At 41.7% G+C, this 17,915-nt stretch overlaps 1 pseudogene; it reads left to right on the top strand.

Moving 5' to 3' along the window:
* Positions 1-17,404: 17,404 nt before the first annotated feature.
* Positions 17,405-17,700, top strand: LOC132497552 (large ribosomal subunit protein eL42-like; annotated as a pseudogene).
* The last annotated feature ends 215 nt before the right edge of the window (positions 17,701-17,915 follow it).

The following is a 17,915-nucleotide window of genomic DNA, read 5'->3' as shown; positions in this document are numbered from 1 at the left end:
ATTCACGGGACTCACACCCCTACCAGCTTCTGGCACTGCCAGCCTCTTCCAGCCCTCCCTGTTCTACTCTTTCCCCAATCACACCTTGTTTTCCGTCTACCCTTGACCTTTGGGGAAAGGCATAAGAGTAGAGAGAGAAAGAGGAGTAGCTGATACCTGCTGATTCATCTGACTTCCATGCTTGCTTCAAGGCTGCACCGTCACAGTCCCGCAGCCAGCCATTTCTTGGTTCATTGCTTAACTTTAGGACAATTTTTTTCCCCAGCTCCTAGCACATGGTGCAGCACAGGCAACAAAAGAAAGGTCAAGTCATCAAGTTCTCTATTTTAACACAGAGTAGACAGAACTCAGTCATAGGGAGGAAAAATGCAGGAAGATGTCCTAACAAGCATGGAGATGACCGTGTCCCTCCTTGTGCTTCTGCAGCAGAGGGTCAAAGGGCAAAGCACTGCCATAGCATCTGTACCTCTCCCTCCTCCTGCCCCCATTCAAAGAAGAGAACTTGAGGCTGAGAAAAGCTTTTATCTGTCAATACATCCCAGACCAGACATCTCCCACCTCTGCAAGGACTAATCTCCTGCTGGCACACTGCGTTTCTCCTCTTCTTGATTATGCTAAAATCTCCATCTCATGCCTGCCTTTAATTACACTTCAAAAGGCCCCCTTCTATTGACTTAGCCATGTGACTTGGTGAAGGGGTCATGGGTGGGTTGGTGTGGCAGACACCAGGCTGGTACCCTAGCCCACACTCCCTGGACCCTCCAGTGTACACAGTAGCTGTGGTTTTCATCTGCAGCATGGCAGTTGTTCCCACCTGGAGACTGAGGGTTTTCTCAGATGCCCGAAGAGCTTATTGGCAAGGGTGAGGGGGTGAGCATTGGTGAGGGGACGCCTCCAGAGGCACCCCTCAACCTAGCGGGGCATGGGAGGCAATAGATCCATGACCAGGGGAACCATCCTGAGGCCTGGTTCACACAGGTCCCCAGGGGGCCCCAGAAGGCCTGCACCCTGGTTGTGCATGGCTGTGTTGCCCATTAGTGCCCCCTGTCCTGCCTTTTCTCCCTTCCCTCCCTCCCTTACCCTACTTTGCTGTGTTTCTGGGGTTCACCTCCCAAACAGACTACCTGTACCCAAGGGCCTATCCAGGGTCTGTTTTCGGAGAAATCTAAACTAAGACAGTTGGAAAGGAAAAAAAAAACAAGTCATTTACAGTTGCTCTCTGCTCCTCTCACTTCTCATTCACTCTTCCACCCCACGGAGGGCTGGCTCTGTCCCTGACACTTTGAAACTCCAGATCTTGCCCAATCCAGTGATTCTGTACTATCACACTGGACCTCTTGGGAGCAGTTAACTGACCATTTCCTCCTTGCAGCACGCTCCTCTCCTGGTTTCTGGGACAGCATTCTCTCCTATTTTCCTCTTACCACTGAGCTTTCTGCCATGGTCTCAAAGATGCCCTTTTCTTCCACTTCCCACTTAAGCATCCACATTCCTCAAAGCCCCTCCTTAACCCTCCTCTATTCTCACTCCTCACACTCACTGGGGGCCACCAACTTCACTGGCTTCCATTCCAACAAATGCCAGCGAGACCCCCATCCATGCATCCCACCCAGGCCTCTGGGTTGAGCCCCCTCCTAGGCAAACCTGCCTATTGGGTAGAACCTCTTCTATGTTCCATGGATCCTCAGATAGGCAGGCTTCCAACTGACATCTCTGTGGTGGTACATTTTTTCTCTAAGAAATGTCAGAGAAGGATAGGAAAAAGGCAGGAATGTGAGGAAGTGGGGTTGGACAAGGTTATGATCGTCTCTACCTTGGGAAGCAATCTAAGCAAAATGAGAGGTGAATGGGAAAAAAACTAGTGAAAAGAAAGGTGGCAAAGATACAGGAGAAGCTTTCTGAGAAGGCAGAGGGGGAAGACTAGAAGGAAGGAGGAAGAAAGGTTCAGATTCAGAAATACTTGCAGGTGCCAGGGAAATACACTGATGGCATCCTTGCTAGTTGGCCTTGGTGGAGTGAAATGGAGGATTTGAGAGTGGAGGTAAAATTTTGGAATGGGGCATGAGTTAGGGTGAAACAAGGGAAAGCACAACACAAACTGGCTTCAAGAAAACAAGGAGGAGATTAAGTGACTGATACAACTTGACAGTCTAAAGGCAGACTTGGATGCAGGCATCGTTTGGCCCAGAGGTTGAGGATTCCATCTGACTCCTGCCATTCTCTTATCCCCCCGCCCCTCATGTTTTAGAAGTGATAGACACCGTACCCTCTCTGCAACACCCAGAGCGAGGTGGTCTCCTCTGGGGCTCCTGCAGGAGACAGGGGAAGCTTATTTCCCAGAAGCCTCTACAATTGTCTCCTGGTGTCTCATTGGCCCAAATTGGGTGGTGGGCTCATCCATGATGAACCAATCACTGTGGCCAGAGAAATGGGAGAACTGATTGGCTGAAGCCCATCAGGGTCCACCCCTGGAAATGCAAATGAAGTCAAATCCACCCAAACAACATGGTTGAGAATGGGGGAGGGGCACTGCCTCAAAGGAAAATTTGGGTGCTTTGGGGAGGAAATGCTTGAGGTGGGGGAGCCGGGGGAACAGATGCTGGGAAGTCAACCAACAAAGGTCCACCACAGTTTGTTTTTGAGGAAAATGTGAGAAGCAATTGTTGAAACATTTGTCAAGGGGATAGGGATAGGGGATTAAGGACAGAAAGGGAATTTTAAGAGAATTCTGGAGACTGTTGTAAACTAATGACCACTCAGGAAAAGAATCCAGTAACCTAGCAACCATCTACACTACCTTGAAGGAAGACCAGGTGCGCCCAAGTGCCAGACACACTCAGGCCACAAACCCTGATAGTTAAAACACAAGACGGTAGATATGGGGTCTGAGTCTTGTTACATGAAGTCAGAGAGTTAATTGTCCTTGAAGAGTAGCATTTCTACATGTAGCCAAGACGGAAATATAGGTGAAAGGGGACATTATGCTGAAACCTGAGATGAACTACCGTATTTTAGTATATGTTACCACCCTTTTGCTAATATACATATGATTTAGATAGCACCATGATGGTCCTGGTTAAACCATATAGGGCCAAAGGAGGAATTAATGATGTAAGCCTTGACGTCTGCCCAAGAATGAGGAAGAAGGTGGTCTTCTCCCCCAAACCCTGCCGCTTTTTCTTTGATTATAAAAGTGTTGCCTTCTTTGTTCTCGGGGCTGCCCTCCCTTGACTGCCTGCTTGTATCTCTCACAAGTAACCTATGCTAATAAACTCACTCTTTGCCTGCTGCCTTATCTCATGCTGAATTCTTCCTGTGCTGAGACAAAAGAACCTGAGCTTCAGTAAGTCCTGACACCAGGTGAGCGGGAGGGAGACGCAAGAGGGAAGAGATATGGGGACATATGTATATGTATAACTGATTCACTTTGTTATAAAGCAGAAACGAACACACCATTGTAAAGCAATTATACTCCAATAAAGATGTTAAAAAAAAAAAAAGATAGTGGGTTCGAATCTCGTCCTAGTCAGGGATCGTGGGTTCAGGTCTCAATCTGAGCTGGCGGGGGGTGTTCAAGTCCCAGCCCATAGGTTTACGTTCCAATCTGAGTTTTGGCTGGGTTTGAGTTCCACCCGAGAGGGAGTGTGGTTTCAAAGGCGTGCTGTGCTCAGGCGGGGTTTTGATGTGTGTGGAGCAGAGAAATCTGTAGTGGCTTCATGCCTCTTGGCTTTATGATTGTCTGTGGCAGCCTGGTGGTAGGAGGGGAGAAAGTGAACAACAGGATTGATCCAAAGTTAGAGGCCTGCCAGGTACCTGTGAGGACAACTGGGCAAGATGTGAGCCGAGGGTACTAGAGGGCTTGAAGTGATGGTGGGGGAAGCAGGGAATTTGGAAAGGAGCTGAGAGATAAAGCTTAAATGGAGCGGTTCGGGGACTGAACTTGCAGGTGAACTCAGAGAAGGTTGGGTTGGGAGGAACAGGAAGTGTCCCCGGGAGACAGCAAGAAAGACGCAGTGAGCTAGAGAGAGAAAGCTAGCAAGAAAGGATGAGGGTGACATATTGGCATTTAAACCTCAGAGGGAGACAGTGATGGGAAGGGGTTTCCCGGGTTCTATTTTCTCAATGAAGACATCATGACACATGTATGACAAGTCAGAGTGGGCTCGATAGCAACATAGTAAACATCTAAAAACCCACACCAAAAAGAGAAAACGAAAACAAAAATCCCACACCAGCCTCAGGAATCTGAGACATATCACCAGGGTTTCATCTGCCTGGGTGTCCTGCCCCCCAAATGTCAGTCCAGCTGGGCTCTTTGGGCAGAAGGGCCACTGGGGGCTACTGGCCATCTCCCTGTCTCCAAAACTGTCTATATAACTCTGAGACTACCTCGCAGTTTTCCTTCAGCCACGGGCTCTGGAAGAGTTTGTTTTGTTTTGTTGTTATTGTTATTTTGCCTTTTTCTTCCAGGATGGTTCAGAGCACCTTGGTTCTTGAGACAGAAAAGAATGGAAAGGAAGGATGCCAGGAATAGAACACACTGTATGTTCTAACGTTTTTATTTTTTAATCAAACACATACTCTGGGCTAAGGAGATGTGCATAGAATTTCGACAGGATGAGCAGGCAAAAGGAGACTTAGGTGGGATCTAAAGTTCTAGTTGACTGGCTTGACCACTGACGTGCTCTGTGAATTAAATCCAATTATTTAAATATACAGACCCTCGGTTATTACATATACACAATGAGCTTAATTATGGCTTTATACCAGAGGTCAACAAACTTTCTCTGAAAAGGACCAGAGAGTAAATATTTTAGCTTTGGTGGGTCATACAGTGTCTGTTACACCTACTCTGCTGCTGTAGCAGGAAAGCAGCCGCAGACAATATGTCAACCAGTAACTGTGGCTGTGTCCCAATATGACTTCATTTACGAAAACAGGCAGTCACAGACTAATTGTAAAATGCAAAACTATAAAACTCTTGAAGACAATGTAGGAGAAAATCTAGATAACGCAGGAGGAAACTAGATAGCCTTGGGTATGGCAATGACTTCTTAGATACAACACCAAAGACACGATCCTTGAAAAAAAACAGACTTCATTAAAATTAAAAATTTCTGCCCTGTGAAAAACAATATTAAGAGAATGAGGAGATCAGCCACAGACTGGGAGAAAATATTTGCAAAAGACACATCTGATAAAGGACTGTTATCCCAAATATACAAAGAACTCTTAAAACTCAACAGTAAGAACACACACAACCCAACTTAAAAAATGGGCCAAAGAGGGCTTTCCTGGTGGCACAGTGGTTGAGAGTCCACCTGCCGATGCAGGGGATATGGGTTCGTGCCCCGGTCCGGGAAGATCCCACATGCTACGGAGCGGCTAGGCCCGTGAGCCATGGATGCTGAGCCTGCGCGTCCGGAGCCTGTTGCTCCACAACGGGAGAGGCCACAACAGCGAGAGGCCCGCATACCGCAAAAAAAAAAAAAAAAAGGGCCAAAGAGCTTAATGGACACCTCATCAAAGAAGATATATGGATGGCAATAAGCATACGAGAAGATGTTCTACATCATATGTCATTGGGGAAATGAAAATTAGAACAATAATGAGATTTTTCTACACCCCTATTAGAATGGCCAAAGTTCAAAACACTGACAACATCAAATGCTGATGAGGATGTGGAGCAACAAGAATTCTCATTCATTGACAGCAGGAATGCAAAATGATACAGCCACTCTGCAAGATAGTTTGGTGGTTCCTTACAAAACTAAACACATTCTTATTATATGATCCAGCAATTGTGCTCTTTGGTATTTACCAAAGGAGTCGAAAACTTATGTCCACACAAAAGCCTGCACACAGATGTTTCTAGAAGCTTTACTCATAATTGTCAAAACTTGGAAGCAACCAAGATATACTTCAGTAGGTGAATGAATACATAAACTGTGGTATATCCATACAATGGAATATTATTCACTGCTAAAAAGAAATGAGCTATCAAGCCATGAAAGATATGAAAGAACTCTAAATACATGTTACAAAGTGAAAGAAGTCAACCTGAAAAGGCTACATACTGCATGATTCTAAATATATGACATTCTAGAAAAAGCAAAATCATAGAGATGGTAAAATAAATCAGCAACTGTCAGAGGTTGGGGAAGGATGAATAGGCAGGGCAGGGGTTGGCTAAGGATGAACAGGCAGAGCACAGAACATCTTTAGGGCAGTGAAAAGACTCTGATACCATAATGGTAAATACATGTCATTATATATTTGTCCAAACCCGTAGAACATACAACACCAAGCAGGAACCCTAATGTAAACTATGGACTCTGGGTAACTATGATGGATCAGTGCAGTACTCTGGTGGGAGACAGTGATAATGGGGAGGCTGTGCATGAGTGGGCACAGGTTAGACATGGGAAATCCCTGTACCTTCACCCGGCTTTTGCTATGAACCTAAAACTGCTCTAAAAAATTAAAGTCTTAATAAAATAAAACAGGCAGCAGGCAGGATCTGACTCCTTGAAGTATAAAAAGGGCTATGTGGGAGCACATAACCTGTTTCTTGGGTCCCTTTGACCTAGCTTTGGCCACTAATGGGGACTCATCACCACTGTGGCCTAAACCAACCTCTCTCACCTAGATGTTTCTGGGAGGCCGAGTGGCTGTCTCAAAGATGCTAATAAATACAACAGACTATTTTTTACCTGCTCACCTCCCCCCACCCCCCCCCACACACCTTTACTTTGTTAGTAACTAAGGCCTGCTCTGCCAGGTGAAAGACCCTCAGCCCTTTAGATGCCAAGCCCCTCACGCCCCTGCCCTCACCTGTGCCCAGTACAACCCTGCACTACCAGATGGTAGCATCGTATGCTGTCAAAAACTACACAAATTACACTATGTTCATAGCAAATAGGGTTGAAAGCTTCTCATGTTATTAACATCTAATAGAGGGCTATTAAAAAGAAAACAGGTAAACTGGTGTCGATTTAGGCCTGATGTAATGGGGAGAGAGATTTAATGTGGGGATGGCATGAGGGTAAGGCTGATGTATTAGAATACCTATTGCTAGCTACTAGAATTAACTTCTATTGTCAAGCCACTAAAAAGTCATTGGTTTATTTTTCATCTACATCACAGTTTGATGCATACTGGGGCAAACTCCACAAAGTCATTCAAGGACCCAATCTTCTTACATCATAGGATGCCACCACCTTTTAGGAATTTGCCTTTCTCTGCGTTCAACCAGAGCTAGAAAAAGATGGGAGAAGGAGGGAGTAGAGAATTTTGTAGGGAGATTTTTATGAGTCATGCCTAAAGATGGTAACATCACTTCCATTTATGTTTCCTTGGCCAACCAATTCATATGGCCAAACCTAGCTGCAAAGAAGGTTGGGAAATGTAGTCAAACTGTGGATCCAGACAAAGAAGAAACAGGTTTGTTGAACATATAGGAAGACTATGACAGATGGGGATGAACTGAGTGACAGACATTACTCTCTACTCAGAATTACTTTCCAGGTTGACAACTGAGCCTGTTCCTGTTGGGACACAATTCACTATGGGTCTCGCTTTCTGAGCAGAGAAACTGACAGCACCCTGGGCTATCTTTTCATGGAGGTCCTACAGATCCTTGGAAGGTGGAAACAGTATCTCCCTCCAGAGCAGAGGGCACATTTGTTTGATGTCCAGGATTAAAAAGATAGTGCATCCCTCTGGGGCAAAGGTTAGACATATTTGCTTGCAGCCCCCTTAAGGACTGAGGTTTCCTAAGTTTCGGGCTTCTTAGGTGTGATGCAAATCTATTATGTGCTCAGCATCCACCTGGGCTCAGCCCTGCATTGCCCCATGGCACTTGGTGGGCAAGGAGAACCAGTGCTAACATGAAGCTCATGCTGCCTGCTGCGCTATGAGTAATAAAGTCCCTTGTTTCCAGCCAGGCATTCTGTGTCTTCTGGAAGCAACCCTCAAACTGCCAGGCTAACTTGTCAGCTTGCAAGTAAGGTTAAATCTCAGACCATTTGGTTTTTGAGAGTTACCTGATCAACTGCATCGTGGTCAACATCTAGTAGATGCCTCTGGCTCACTAACCTTCTCTAGACTTATGGGACCCCAAGTAGCAGTCCTGATTCACACTTAAGTTGAACACCCTGTGCTCAGTTAAGTGAAATGACATTAGTGGTAACAGTGAAGCCCCTATAGGCACGTGTAACCTAATATCAGGGTCTCCGCAACATGGAGCCCCAGGGCACCATTCACATCACAGTCTAGAAATATGCAATGTGGCTGCTCTAACTATTGCAATACTTCATTGTTTCTAACACCATCTATGGGAAAATACACCATTATTTTAGGTGCCACTGCAGAAAAAGAAAAGCTGCCAATTAAACCATGACAAAAATGCTCTCTATTATTTTGATTTTTTACTGTATATTTATTGAAAGATCTGATACTTATTTAGACAGATTTATCATATCTCAACCTTGTGTACACATAGGAAGAAAAATAACTGTTCCTATTCAACATTACTGGAGGGTCTAGCCAGTATAATAAGGCAAGAAAAAGAAAAGGCATAAAAATTGGAAAGGAAGAAATAAAACTGTCTCTGTTTGCAGACAACATGATTGTTTATGCAGAAAATCCCAAAGAATCTAAAATAAGTTCCTAGTGTGTTTATCCTGGTTGGAGGATACTAGGTGAATACAGAAAAGTCAATTTTATTTTCTTATACTACCAATGAACAATTATAAATTAAAAATTAATGCCATTTGCAATAGCATCCAGAAAAGCCCATGAAATACTTACAGATAAATCAAATATATGAAAGGCTTATGCTTAAAACTATAAACATTGCTGAAAGAAGTAAAAAACCTAAATAAATGGAAATACTGTGTTCATGGATTGGAAGACTCAATATTGTCAAGATATCAGTTCTCTTCAAACTGATCTATAAGTTTAACACAATCCCCAAATTCCAAAATTCTAGGTTTCTTTTTTTCTTTGTAGAAAAGGAAAAGATGATTCTAAAATTTATAAGGAAGAGCAAAGGGACAAGAATAGCCAAAATAATTTTGAAAAACAAGAATGAGTTTAGAGGACTTACACTATTTTGAGATTTACTGTAAAGCTAAAGCCATCAAGATAGTATGGATTTGGCCAAAGGATAGACAAATAGATCCATGGAATAGAACAGAAAATAGACTCACTTATATGTTCAACTGATTTTCAATAAAGATGAAAGGGCATTTAAATGGAGAAAAAGTTTTTCAGCAAATGGTAATGAAACAATTGGACATTAACCTATACCTTGTACCATATACAAAAGTTAACGTGAAATGGAGTATAGACCTAATCGTAAAAACCTAAAACTCATAAAACTTCTACAGAAAAACAGGAGAAAATCTTTGTTTCATCTATTTTGGCAAAGATTTCTTAGATAGGACACAAAAAGCCATGAGTCATAAAAGAAAAAAAAAAAAAAGCTTGACAAATTGGACTTCATGAAAATTACATATTCTGCTCTTGGAAAGACACTGTCAAGAAAATGAAAAACAGGCCACAAACTAAGATAGTATTCATGAAACATCTGATAAAGGATACCCAGAATATAAAGAACTCTCATAACTCAGTAAGAATATAATCCAACTAAAAATGATTTGAACAGACACTTCTTCAAAGGAGATACATAGATAGCAAATAAGGCCACGAAAAGATGCCCAACATCATTAGGAAAATGTAAGTTAAAACCACAGTGAGATACCACTACAAACTAGGAGAATGACTATACTTTTAAAATGCTGATGATACCAAGCCCTGGAGAGTTTGCAGAGTAATGAGAACTTTCATTCATTGCTGGTGGGAATGTAAAATGGTGTAGACACTTTGGAAAACCGTTCAGCCGTTTGTTATTAAGTTAAACACAGACTCATCACACAACCCAGCAATCCAACTCCTAAGTATTTACCCATGAGTAATAAAACTGTATATCCATACAAAAACCTATACCTAAACATTTATAGCTTTGTTCATAACTGCCAAAAATGAGAAACAATCCAAATATTCTTCTATTGTGAATGGATAAAGCCTGGTATAATCACACAATTGAATACTACTCAACAATAAAAAGAAATAAACTGCTGATAAATACAAAAACATGATGCTAAGTGAAAGAAGCCAGGCACAAAATGCTACATGACGTTATAGAAAAGAGAAAACGATAGAGATAGAAAACAGTGTTTGCCAAGGGCTGGGAGTGTGGGGTGAGGATTGGATACAAAGGGGCACGAGGAAAAGTTAAAAATATTCTATCTCTTGATTTCAGTGGTGGATACATGACATTACACATTTTTATCAATTCATAGAACTGTATACCTAAAAAGGGTGCATTTTACGATATGTAAATTATACCTCAGTAAATCTGACTTAAATTTTTAAAAATTGGTTAAGGAATCCCTATTTTTTTTTTTTTTTTTTTTTTTTTGTGGGACGTGGGCCTCTCACTGTTGTGGTCTCTTCCATTGCGGAGCACAGGCTCCGGACGCGCAGGCTCAGCGGCCATGGCTCACGGACCTAGCCGCTCCGCGGCATGTGGGATCTTCCTGGACCGGGGCACGAACCCGTGTCCCTTGCATCAGCAGGCGGACTTTCAACCACTGCGCCACTAGGGAAGCCCAGGAATCCCTATTTTTTTCCCCACAGAATCCAAGTCCTCTGAATTCTTTTCTTTCTTTCTTTTTTAATAGATCTTTATTGGAGTATAATTGCTTCACAATACTGTGTTAGTTTCTGTTGCACAACAAAGCGAATTATTTTCAATGAGAGTTGATGTCAGAGTTTTTCCACACTCCGTCATTCTCTGGGGAATCAGCAGCTTTGGTAATATTCTTAAGAGGGCTCTACTATTGTCTCTGGGATTTTCCTTCAAGCTGCTGATGCTCATCTGACAAGCTTTGATGCTGGGTCTTTATTGATCTTACTAACAGTTGTCAAATAGAAGGTTTGCAGACAACTATCAGGATTCATATTTCCGGTGGCATACTGGTCAACTGCAAATCCTGTACATTTTAGTCAACAGACCGTTTCAAGACAATTTGAATGTGGGTTAACATCTAATGTTTGTGCACAGGCAGACAACAACAACTACATTGTGGCTGCCACATGGATAACAGCAATTGCAAGAATGTCAACTTCAGGGGTATTAAAATGTGAGAAATGCTCATCTTCAAGTTGATAAGATATTATTACTGGGAGAAGTGGAGAAGCTGGACTCCAAAGGCCCTTTCGAAAATCCTGTCAAAGACAGTGACATGGCAGACTATTTTTAATTAGTCTTTTAATTTTTTTCAGAGAACTATGTTTTCAATTATTTTAGGTAATGTGTATACCCAATACAAAATCCAAACTGTGAAACAGAGAATACAGTGAAAAATAAGTCTCCCTCCAACCCCTGACCCTCAGACACCAAGTTCCCTCCCTGAGAGAGAACCACTGTCGGGGGTCCCCTATGTCTGAACTGCCTGAGAAGGATCACTCTGGCAACAAGGCAGAGACTGAAGAAGCGGGAGGAACAAAAGGCCATTTGTCAACTAAGAAGAAATGACAAAAGTCTGGTGGTAGGGGTGCAGGAAATGAAGACATAAATTCAGATAGTGGGGATGTATATAATTGAGAATTGCGCTTAGTTACAAATACAAGCAATCTGAATAATAGTGACTTAAGACAAAGATTTATATTTTTCTCACATAAAAGATGTCTGGGTGAGCATTTAAGGGCTGATGTAGCTGTTCAGTTATGTCATTAATACTCAAGCCTCTTCTATATTTGTGCTCTACCATCTTTAGAAGGTTGCCTCAAGGTAGCAAAATGGCCAGTGCTGCTCCAGCCATCATATCCATATACCAAAGACAGGAGGAGGGGCAACAGTGCATGTGCTTGCTCTCTCCTATTTATCCTAATTCAGAGCATCTCTCTGCCCTTCTGCTTTTCTATCTGCTCTCTGTTTCAGCAAGCTGGCCTGTGTGGGCTACATCAGTGGCTTTCTTGCCCTTGGCGTTGTGATGGGTTCAGCCAATACAATCCATGGAAGGAGATGAGAATGTGAGAAGAGAATGAGCTCAGGATTTCTTTCCCCCTGACTCCCTTTCTACAAAGTCACATCTGGCTGGCTGCCTCTTTTTACCTGAAGGCCACTGTTCTCAAGGCAGTCTGCTCTACACGACCCTCTCCTTACCAGTTCAGAAATAAAGATAACAGCTTGGCTGACCCTAATCTTGTACTCGTATTCTATCCTTCATGATTTCTATACATAGTGTGCCAGCTGTTCCCTTGCTGGGATTCTGAATGATACAAGTCACAAGCTAGTTGAGTCAGCCTCTTTTAAGAAAATTTCCTAAAAGTTTCACCCAACAATTTTTACTTGTAGTTAGAAGTTAGATGGCCATCCTTACAAAGGAAGGGAGGGATATACAGGTGGCTTATTGTTGGTGGTGGTTTTTTCGGGACTGGTCATTTGTAATGAAGGAGGAAAGTTGGATACTGAGTAGGCAGCTAGATGGTTCTATCATAGGAGGGACTAGAGGGAAAAATAAAGATGCCCTGTGAGAAACAATATTAATTTGCAATCAACCAGACTGAGAACAGAGGGACAATGCATCAATCATTGAATTTCCAGTAACAGTCACATTTTAAAGGTCACTGTCAGATTCATAGGTGACTGCCCTTGAAAGTCTCAAACTTTGAAAGTCTTTTTCTCCCCCGTCTTAAAGAGCCTCTTGTAGAATCTGATTAAAAATAGACTTTTTTTAACTCTGAAAAAACACATGTAAACCATATGCACAATTGTTTAACAATATTCTTTCTACACAAAGATCCAATGCAATAAAATCTTTTTTTTTTTTTTTTTTTTGAAGCATAGCATAGTTGTCAAGAAGTTGTATCCTGGAGCTAAACAACCTAAGTTTGAAATCTGGTTCCACATGTACCAGTGGTGTGTCCTTGAGCAAGTTACCTAGACTCTGTGTTTGTTTCCTCATCCACAAAGTGGGTGGGGTGGCCACGAGGATGCACTTGGCAGACCTTCTAGTTCTGGGAGCTTATTGGCTGAGGGCCCCTGCTGCTGCACTTTGGAATCCACTGTGACATTTGTGACAGAGCCACTTCTCCCATGGGCATCTCCCCACCAATGATGTAATATGGCAGGAAGACCAAGGCAGACCCATTTCTGGGAGACACTAGACTCCATCAGCTAACTTTGGCTTGAAGACAACTCCCTCCCTGAGCTCTGATGAACTTCACTAAGACTGCTCTGCAGTCTAAGACACTTCTACCAACCTTCCTTCTCTTTCTTCTTCACTCAGTGTTAGTCTTGGGCTGTGGTCTAGTGACTCTCTCAGCCATTACCAGCTCCCCTTCATTTCCTTTTTCACAGGCATTTTCCTTAATAAAATCTTGGCACACTTATTCTGATCTTGGCATCTGCTTCTTGGAGGACCTGGACTAACACAGTGGGGATAATACTAGTTCCTACCACTCACTGAGTTGTTGAGAGGATAAATGAGTTAATTCATTTACTGTGCTTACAATAGTGCTTGACAGATAGTAATACTTCAATCCATTTCAGTTATTAAAGACAGACCAGATCTTACATTTCTAGTATTATAGCAGATTAGATAACCCCAAAAACCTTCCATTATTAAATACCATAAAAGTATGATGAAGTATAGAAAATAGTCTTCTACCTGCATAGCTGAGTTTATAAAAAATATAAATCCTAGGGGCAAAATGGAGAGAGACCTAAAAAACAGAGCAGTAGTCTTGATTTCACACTGTAGCTGTCCCCAGGGAATTTGATGGAGCCTTTGAACATAAAGCTGAGAATTGTCAAAGAGCTTTAGAAAAAAGGTGGGGACTAAAAGCCAAACCATCAGCAAAGAGAGATATAAAGGAAGCTTGTCCATCTTCACTTGTATCTGGATAAAGGGAAAAGATCCCTTAAGACTGAAGGCAGAGTTTGGCATTTATACTACTCCTGTGGCTGAGAACTCCCAAGCTGATAATATCTGTGACAAAGTGAATACAAGTCCTCTTGGGAGGGACAAACCCTCAGCTAAGGATTCTCAGGATTCTCTTCAATATAGCCCTGCTGAAGATGAACTCACAATCCAAAATTGCAGAACAAACAAGGAAATACTCCACCATGAGTGAGCATTAGCAATATGAGGAGCAGGATTAGATTTCCAACAACTTAAGATAGTTATTTTAAATATTTTATAATTTCTGGCTGATATAGCTATCACATTAAAGAACAGAATTTAAAAAAAACATAACGACTGTGTCTTTATTCCTATCCTGCCCCTAGGTTCTTCAGAACCTTTTTTTTTTTTTAGATTCCATATATATATGTGTTAGCATATGGTATTTGTTTTTCTGACTTACTTCACTCTGTATGACAGTCTCTAGGCCCATCCACCTCACTACAAACAACTCAATTTCATTTCTTTTTATGGCTGAGTAATATTCCATTGTATATATGTGCCACATCTTCTTTATCCATTCATCTGTCAATGGACACTTAGGTTGCTTCCATGTCCTGGCTATTGTAAACAGAGCTGCAATGAACATTGTGGTACATGACTCTTTTTGAATTATGGACTTGAGGACATGGGGAGGGGGAAGGGTAAGCTGGGACGAAGTGAGAGAGTGGCATGGACTTATATATACTACCAAAGGTAAAATAGATAGCTAGTGGGAAGCAGCCACATAGCACAGGGAGATCAGCTCAGTGCTTTGTGACCACCTAGAGGGGTGGGATAGGGAGGGTGGGAGGGAGACACAAGAGGGAGGAGATATGGGGATATATGTATATGTATAGCTGATTCACTTTGTTATAAAGTAGAAACTAACACACCATTGTAAAGCAATTATACTCCAATAAAGATGCTTAAAAAATAAAATAAAATAAAAAAATAAAAAACATAATGAAAGATTGAGATTCTCAAAAAGAACCAAACAAAAGTTTCAAAGACTCCCTTATCTGAGGTTCTCTAGAAAGCAGAGCCCGAGGCAAGGATTAGGATGCTGATCTTTTATTCAGGAGATGAAGCCTGTTGAGATGAAGGCAAGGAAGAAAAGGGGAAGTAGGGCAAGGAAAGATGTGAAGCAAGGTGATATGATGCGTTACAGTGCTGGTCTCCGTTTGATAAGCCATGAAGAGACAGCTGGCCACTGTCTGTTTGCCTAGCACCCAGGACTTCTCTGGAAGGTTTTCAAAAAGAAACGGCACTTCTGATTGGAAGGAGAATTTATCTGCCCAGCTCCCTCCTGTTTCCCATTTCCTATTGCTCAAGTCCACTCCATGGAGAGCTAACCCATAGGTGTTGCACTGTTCATCCTTTGATGTCACTCAGGAAACCAGATCCTCTGTTCAGAAGTAGAGGAGCAACGTGGTGCAGACACCTTGGCATGTGGAAGGTGAAGCAATGCAATCCCAGGCCTCCAGCCAGCTTAGGGAGCTCAGCAGAGTACCTGTACACTGTGTGAACTACTGGCAGTTGGAAGAACTTTGAGAATACGGAGGCAGTTTGACTCTGAGAAGGAACAAGGTTAGTTTCTGATGTTAAATTAGATATGCAGTCATTGAAATTGAGAAATACTCTCCAGTGGATAAATAGTATATTGGATCCAGATGAAGACAAAATTGTGGATATAAAGAGATAAATTAAATTATACCTATGTGTTGTACTCTGGATAAAGAAAAAAAGCAAAAAAAAAAAGAGGCATGAAAGAGTAAAAAGTCCAATTTATACCCAATAAGAATTTCAGAAGGTGAGATTAGAGAATAAGAGGTTACACTGATAAAGAGCATGCATCCTTAGATTTAGTTTCTATGTGATATTTTTGATGCCCAAGGGCAGCTTTTGTACACAGAGAAGTTTATTTTCATTTATTTGGGTTTGATTTTTAAAACTTTACTTACTGAAATTATAAATTTAAAAGTCTAGATTTTCTTAAACTCCTAAATTCATCTTATAAGTTTTGTTTTTGTTTTTGTTTTTGTTTTTGCGGTACACGGGCCTCTCACTGTTGTGGCCTCTTCTGTTGCGGAGCACAGGCTCTGACGTACAGGCTCAGCAGGAATGGCTCACAGGCCCAGCCGCTCTGCGGCATGTGGGATCTTCCCGGACCGGGCCACGAACCCGTGTCCCCTGCATCGCCAGGTGGACTCTCAACCACTGCGCCACCAGGGAAGCCCCCATCTTATAAGTTTTATTACACGATTTTAAATCCAGTAAATTTTATATAAAATAGAAATAATTTTCAGGGAAACTTTAACATAAATTGGACTGATTACTTAAGGGAATTAGATTTTAATTAATGTTAAGTAAGCTTGAATAGGACAGACTAATTACCTTTACTTCAAATAATATGCATACATTAATGTATTCAATTTTCTTTAAGACATTGGAATATCTAAACTCAATGAACTTATGACCCAATAAGCTAATCCTTCCCACATTATCAAACAACTCTCTAATGCAAGTTCTTTTAACCACTCTACCACTGTTTATAAACTAAATCACTTACACCGTTCAACTTCAAATCAAGCGTTTAATTTGGAATTGCAGGCCAATTTGTCATACATTTTAATATGCCAAATTCAATTATATTTTACAAGTATTTTAAATGCCATACACAGTGATTATCTTGATTGTAACCCAAAATGATTAATGCCATGGGTTTGAAATATTTCATAATTTCATGTTTCTGGGGTTAAGAAACACAACCCAGTAAGGTTTACTGTGACTTTAAATTCCTGATCCAATAACTCATGATGACAGTATGCTTGTCACCTGAGGCAAGTTGGAGGTGCATATTGAACAGACACATTTGGTACAGGGATGCCAGACCTGCAGCTGCCTATGTCCAGTGTGGTCTTTCCTGCATCACAGATTGACATACTGAGTCCAGTTTCAGTAATCTTGAAATTATAGGAGACCCCAAATCTATACCCTTCAGGTGGGGTTGATACCTCCTGTTCCAATTACACAACCACACAATACTTTTTGTAACCTCTTTCTGTTCTGATGACGAGATTTTATCATTTGAATTCTTCAACCTCCAACCAGATTGCAACTGATTTTGTTCATTCATCTCATTAGTGTCTGGCTGAACTCTATTTTCATTTTTTTTCCTCTGTCTTTGGACCACAAGGTTTTGGCAGAATCTAGTCAGACTTTCCTTATCTATAGTCTTTGACAGGCTTTATGATTACAGCAATCATGAGTGGCATAAATAAAAATAGATGCACACTAAGACACACTGAAGTGCAGAAGAACAACAAAAACAGAGAGAACATCTTGAAACAACCTCAGCTTTTTGTGCCAATAGTGCTCCTACAAACATGGTGAACATGCCTAAAACCGGTGGGATTTTCTGTAGGAAGTGTGGCAAGCTCCAACCCCACAAAGTGGCACAGTACAAGAAGGGCAAGGATTATCCATATGCCCAGGGAAAGTGGCATTATGACAGGAAGCAGAGTGGCTATGGTGGGCAGACTAAGCCAATTTTCTGGGAAAAAGCTAAAACTACAAAGATTATCCTGAGGCTGCAGATCAAAGAATTCTGGCTATTAAGGGATACAATCACTTTGAACTGGGAGGATTTAAGAAGAGAAAGGGCCAAGTAATTCAGTTCTAAGCTTCATCTTCTGGTGTTATGAAGATAATAAAATCTTGAGGTTAAGTTAAAAAAAATAGAAAAATGACATATCACCAAAGTGAAGTGATAAATAGATAGCAGACTTCTAATCAACAACACTTGAATAATATCTTTGAAGCAAGAGAAACAATGAATCTACAATTTTATACCCAGTCAAGCTATCATTCAGGAATGGGGAAACAAGTCATTTTCAG

This window comes from Mesoplodon densirostris, chromosome 10, assembly GCF_025265405.1.
Source record: "Mesoplodon densirostris isolate mMesDen1 chromosome 10, mMesDen1 primary haplotype, whole genome shotgun sequence".
In the NCBI taxonomy this organism is placed as follows: Eukaryota; Metazoa; Chordata; class Mammalia; order Artiodactyla; family Ziphiidae; genus Mesoplodon; species Mesoplodon densirostris.
This window is presented reverse-complemented; position numbering and strand designations above follow the sequence as displayed.